General features: G+C 38.1%; 1 pseudogene; it reads left to right on the top strand.

Moving 5' to 3' along the window:
- Positions 1–5,251, top strand: part of LOC102841609 — a 142,095-nt pseudogene extending 136,844 nt beyond the window's left edge.
- Positions 5,252–6,748: the final 1,497 nt, after the last annotated feature.

Here is a 6,748-nt window from a genome sequence, read left to right as displayed (position 1 = left end):
CAAGTGTGGCAACAGTAGTGAGGTTGGCCCAGGATTGGGCAGTGTTTCATTCTGCTGTGCATAAGGTCACTATGGATCAGTACCGACTCGATGGCACCTAAAAACAAACAACATAAATAAACAATGATTTCTTTATTACTTGTATTTAGTGTTTATTACATCATTATTCATGCTGCTGCATCATCTACTAGGTCTTATGTGAATATTGTTGCAGCTGTTAGTTGTCATTAAATCCAATTCAAACATGGTACCCATGTGGTAACTCCATTCTCTGGCAGTCTGTGGAACTTGGAATATTCTTTTCCAACACCGTAATTCAAATGCATTGATTCTTCTATGGTCTTCTTTATTCATTGTCTAACTTTTATATACATTTGAGGCAGTTAAAAATGCCATGGCTTCGGTCAGTTGTACCTTAGTCCTGAAACTAATTATCTTTGCTCTTGAACACTTTAAAGAGGTCTTTTGCAACAGATTCTATATAGTGCCTAATGCACTATATCATTTGACTTCTTAACTACTGTTTCCATGAGTACTGATAATGGATTCAAGCAAAAAGATGTCTTTGACAACATCAATCTTTACCCCATATATCTTGATGTTATTTTTTTGTCCAGTGTGAGGATTTTTGCTTTCTTTACATTGAGGTGCAACTCAAACAAAGGCTGTAGTCTTTGATCTTCATCATAAGTATTTTAACTCCTCTTTGCTTCCAGCAAGCAAGGTTGTATTATCTGCATATTGCATGTGTAATCCTGATGCCACATTCTTCTTCATATCCAGCTTCTCAGATTATTTTCTCAGCATACAGATTGAATGACTATGGTGAAAGGATACAACCCTGGCACACGCCTTTCCTGATTTTAAACTATTCATTATCCCCTTGTTCTGGTCTAACAACTGCTTCTTGGTCACTATACAGGTTCCTCATGAGTACAATGAAGTATTCTGGAATATCCATTCTTTGCAATGTTATCTATAGTTTGTCATGTTCTACAGTTGAAAGCCTTTGCATAATCAATAAAGCACAAGTAAATACCTTTTGGTATTCTCGGCTTTTAGCCAAGATCCATCTGATATCCACAAGTATATACCTAGTTCCATGTCCTCTTCTGAATCTGACTTGAATTTCTGACAGTTTCCAGTCAATGTACTGCTGCAATTGTTAGTATTGGAGAAGTCCTCATGCTAAAATATGTATGGTGTATTCCGGATTGAAGGAGCCCTGGTGGTACAATTGTTAAGTGCTTGGCTGCTAACAAAAAAGTCTATGGCTTAACTTTTTCTCTGCAGGAGAAAAGACCAAGTGATCTGTTTCCTTAAGGATTACAGCCTAGGCAACTCCATGGTGCAGTTCTATTCTGTCATAAACTGTTGCTATGAGTCAGAATACACTTGACGGCACACAACACCAATATCATCACACTGGATTGAAGGACTCCTGGTGGAATAATGGTGATAGCTAACTGTTAACTGAAAGGTTAGTTGTTTGACTCAACCAGCTACACTGCACTGGAAAAAGACTTGGTGACCTGCTTCGGTATAGAGTACAGCTCAGACAACCCCATGGGGCAGTTCTACTCTGTAACACACTATGTCACCATGAGTAAGAATCCACTCGATGGTACCCAACAACAGCACTGTGATGAATCGTTCAGAGCACTTCAAATGGTGGAATAGTTGACGCTGAGCAGGAAGGGGCTTATCAGGGCCAGACTGAAGGAGACTTAAAATTAACTGAGCCAATTAATCTATTATCTTGTAAGGATAGAGGGCCATTAAGTTTTCTTGAACATGTAAATGGCATGATAAAAACTGGGAGCAGGTAGGATTTTTTAAGATCATAAAAGGAGACCTTGAAACAGTATGAATACAACTTGGAAGCCAAATAACTGATAAATTTGAGTTCTTAGATGTCTTTATGATCCTTCTCATTGAAGTGCTCAGAGATCAGTAACAACAGTTCTCTAAAAATTAAACTCATTTTTCTTAAATATTTGGAATCTAGTTTCTGCCCTTATGTACCTGTATGACCTTATAAAAAGTATTCAATAAATACTGTATGACCTTATAAAAAGTATTCAATAAATTACAAAAAAGTAAATAAATCTGTTCATTATGATCCAAAAGAATATAGGCTTATTTACTTGCATGTGCTCATCCCACAGAACATTTTTATATTTAATAATGGAATCCTTAATGGACTCCAAATCTAAAATGGCAATAAACATATTTGGTGGTAGTGTCTTATTATTAATTTCATAATTTTAAAGCAAATTTGAGAAACATGGTTTATTAAATCTATAACTGATATTCAAATACAACTTCATTTCCTGGCACCAAATTGTTTCCTCTGCCTTCTGTACCCTATTTTCATACCTCTATTACTACAAAAGAGGAACCATTCATTTCCCAGAAGGTTTATCAGATAACTAATTATAACATCAAGTGGGGTGATGTTCTGAGTATTCTGAATGCTAAATAATGAGAAAAAATAATCCAATAATTATGTAAAGTAGTGGGTGTTAGCGTCCACTCTAGCCTGATGGTGGTAGTAGTCGGGAAAAGCTTCAAAGTAACAATGCACATCCAGCCATTGATGATATTTTATTCTTCTGTTCAGAGTTTATTTCATGACAAAAGTCCAGTGGGCTTAGTCTGTGTTTGAATTACACTGGCCACTTATTGGCAGGTATTGTGCACTGCTGTTTCACGTGTGCTGCAAGCTCTCCGCACTATTATCCTGGTCAACAAAAGACAATTACTAAATTCTAAAAAAGCTTTAGATGAAACTGCCATGACAATCAGCGTAGATAATCAGAGTTATAATCATGTTCTGTTGGAAATCTGTGGCCATCAAATGAAAAGAAACACAGTGCAGTCTTTGAAGTCCATTTTCATGTAAACATGAAATGGTGCTGTCAGGTTTTTGCCACAGGTTTGAAGTGTAAATGTGCACCATCAGCTCAGGGTCAAGAAACGACTTACAGTTTTCATGTGAATATATTTGCAAAATACATAATCTTACAGTTTTGGGGCCAAATCTATTAAGGATATTGGAATATTATACTTTTTTGCTTATTCAATAGGCACACATCATGATATTTCTTATGACATAGATGGGTTTCATATGGCATGTGCTCAGAAAAACAGCAACTTAGACACAAAATCTGATAACTGGCTGCAGCACGAGGCAGATGTTGGTCCTGCATCCTAGCACGAGGAGCTACAAAAGGGTTTGTGTCAGTGTGTTTCTGAGGGAACACAGTTTCAGAAGCAATTGTGTTATGATATTGTTAATATTTGGGATGACTCTTGGCATTCACTGAGGGTGGAAATGTGATGGTGCTACCAAGAATGTCAAAGACTATGTTTTCTTATCAAAAGTAACAAAAGTAGATTCTAGGCTATGGCATTGTAGAAGGCAGGTACACTAGGCTTAGATTAGTGTGAATTCAAGAATGCCATAAACCCCAGTTACATAAAAATACTTCCTTTTGCTTGTCTGACATTGGGTCTTATATCTCTGTGATTTGAACCATTCTTTTAAGCCAGGATTACTCAGTATTGACACTAATAACAATGTGGGCTGGGTAATTCTTTTTGTGTAAACTATCCTGGTGTGGCGCTGTGGGTCAATGTGCCAGACTGCAAAGCCATTTGAACTGCAAGGTTGGCAGTTCAAGCTCACCAGCTGCTCCTTGGAAACCCTCTACAGGGTTGCTATGGGTCGGAACCGACTCAACAGCACTTAACAACAACAATAATCCTGTCCATTGTAAGATGCTTATACAGCATCCTTGGCTCCTAAACACAAAATACCAATAGTATTCCCTGGTTCCTCCCAGTTATGACAAACAAAAATGTCTGCAAAAATTACCAAATTCCCTCTGGGGGCAAAATTACCCTTATTGTGAACCTTTACATTAAGAGAACCTTAGAGACTCTAAGGAGCTCTGGTAGTGTAGTGGTTACAAATCGGGCTGCTAACCTCAGGATCAGCAGTTTGAAACTACCAGCTGTTCTGTGGGAGAAAGATGAGGCTTTCTGCTCCCGTAAAGATTTACAGCCTCGGAAACCCTGTCCAGGGTCACTATGAGTCGGAACCGACTCCACAGTACATAACAACAACAAGCGACTCTAAAGATGGTCCTTGTTAAATGCAAAATGTACACTACCATCCAAAAGATAACAATTACAAACTGCATTCCTCAAACCTGTGTAATTCTATACATCTGATAAAATATATATGCACTTTGAAGGTTTGACCAGTTGTACTGTCTTAAAGACTGTAGAAGAATTAATATGGTTGCGTCATTGCAAACTTTTCTTGTATACATTTCACCACAATAAAATGCCTTTAGCTTTCTGCCTGTGGACGGTGCGGAGGAAGCATCGTTAGTCTTTTTTCCCCTCACTGCCATCATGTCTAAGTCAGAGTCTCCTAAAGAGCTGGAACAGCTGTGGAAACTCTTCAGGTGGATGCAGCCATGAATGCAAGGCCACACATGGTGGATGGAAGAGTGGTGGAAACAAAGAGGGCCGTTTCATGAGAAGACTCTCAAAGACCAGGTGCTCACTTAACTGTGAAAAAGATTTTTGTTGGTGGCATTAAAAAAGACACCAATGAGCATCACCTAAGAGATTATTTTGAGCAGTATGGTAAGATTGAAATGATTGAAATCATGACAGACAGAGGCAGTGTCAAGAAGAGGGGCTTTGCGTTTGTAATCTTTGATGACCATGACTCTGTAGATAAGATTGTTACCCAGAAGTACCATACTGTGAATGACCACAACCGTGAAGTACGAAAAGCCCTGTCAAAGCAAGAGATGGCCAGTGCCTCCTCCAGTCAAAGAGGTCGAAGTGGTTCTGGAAACTTCGGTGGTGGCCGTGGAGGTGGTTTGGGTGGGAATGACAATTTTGGTCATGGAGGAAACTTCAGTGGATGAGGTGGCTTTGAAGGCAGCTGTAGTGGTGGAGATGGAGGCAGTGGAGATGTTTATAATGGTTTGGTAATGATGGAAGCAATTTTGGAGGTGGTGAAAGCTACCATGGTTTTGGCAATTACAAAAATCAATCTTCAAATTTTGGACCCATGAAGGAAGGTAATTTTGGAGGCAGAAGCTCTGGCCCTTATGGTAGAGGAGGTCAATATTTTGCCAAACTTCGAAACCAAGGTGGCTATGGTGGCTCAAACAGCAGTAGTAACTATGGGAGAGGCAGAGCTTTTAATGATACCAGGAAATGAAGCTTAGCAGGAAAGGAGAGCCAGACAAGTGACAGGGAAGCAACAGGTTACAACAGATTTGTGAACTCAGCCAAGCACATGGTGGCAGGGCCTAGCTGCTACAAAGAAGACATGTTTTAGATAATATTCATGTGTATGGGCAAAAAAAACCCTCAAGGACTGTATTTGTGACTAGTTGCGTAACAGGTTATTTTAATTTCTGTTCTGTGGAAAGTGTAAAGCATTCCAGCAAAGGGTTTTAATGTAGATTTCTCTTTTTTCTGTACCCATGCTGCTGATTGCTAAATGTAATATTCTGATCATGATGCTGAATAAATGTCTTTTTTTTTTTTTAAATGTGCTATGTAAAGTTAGTCTACTCTGAAGCCATCTTGATAAACTACCCCACAGTGTGAAGTTTAGAATTCCTTCAGGATGATGTCAGATTCCATTTAATTTACGTATATAACCTTAGAGGACTGCTTGGGGGCAGAGAAGCCATTTTCAGAAACCATGGTATAGTTGAACTGACAGTTACTATGTTAAGAACCTGGAATTCACCATTAAATGGTCACCCAAGCAGTTAAAAAATTCATTTGGTAATAAAAATGGTTGTTGGCACATCTTATGCAATATATCTAATTTGAATGAATTAATGGTATCAAATAAAATTATAGATGGGATTGAAATTTATGTATCATCCATGATCATGTGTATTCAATAAAAAAGATTTAAAGTCTTGAAAAAATGTTTTTAAAAATAATAAAATACAAAAGTAATAAAATGCAACCATGTTACCTGAGAGAAATAATAAACCATTTCAAGAGCACAATTAGCTAATTGTCTGGCAGAAGAGCAGGACCAAGAATGAGATGATGAGTGAGTCAGGAAAGATCCAGTGGATAGAGAAATGTCTAGGATGAAAAAAATGATGATGGTGGGATCTGTATTAGGGATCCTTGTGCAGCCTAGAAATTCTTGTGCACCCTAGAATAAGAGCGGTATTTACTGGCCTTCCTTGTAGGTGTATGAATATTATCTTATCACAGACAGTGTTCTGCTTCAAGATAGATCTTGAAATGTTTTTTTGATGATGAATGCTGTGCCATTCCTCTTAAAAATTTCATCCCTAATATAGTAAACCTTATGATTATCAGATTCAAAATGTCCAATACCAGTCCATTTCAGATAATTAATGCCTAGGATATCGATCCTTATGTTCTATTTCATTATTGAAAATTTCCATTTTTCCTAGATTCATAATTTATGCATTCCATATTCTGATTGTTAATGGATGTTTACAACTGTTTCTCCACATTTTGAGATGTGCTCCATCAGCAAATGAAGGTCCTGAAAGCTTTACTCCATTCATGTCATCACAGTCTTTGTGGAAGCGACTTTGAGGAAGAAGCTAGTCCTTAGTCCTATTGTGAATGCCTTCCAACCTGAAGGGCTCATCTTCTGGCACTATACCTGACGATATTCTTGTGCTGTTCCCAATGTTTTCATCTTCTGGCA

The sequence above is a fragment of the Chrysochloris asiatica genome, unplaced genomic scaffold, assembly GCF_000296735.1.
Source record: "Chrysochloris asiatica unplaced genomic scaffold, ChrAsi1.0 scaffold00084, whole genome shotgun sequence".
Lineage (NCBI taxonomy): Eukaryota > Metazoa > Chordata > Mammalia > Afrosoricida > Chrysochloridae > Chrysochloris > Chrysochloris asiatica.
The sequence above is the reverse complement of the archived record's forward strand: the minus strand, read 5'-3'. Positions and strand labels throughout refer to the sequence as shown.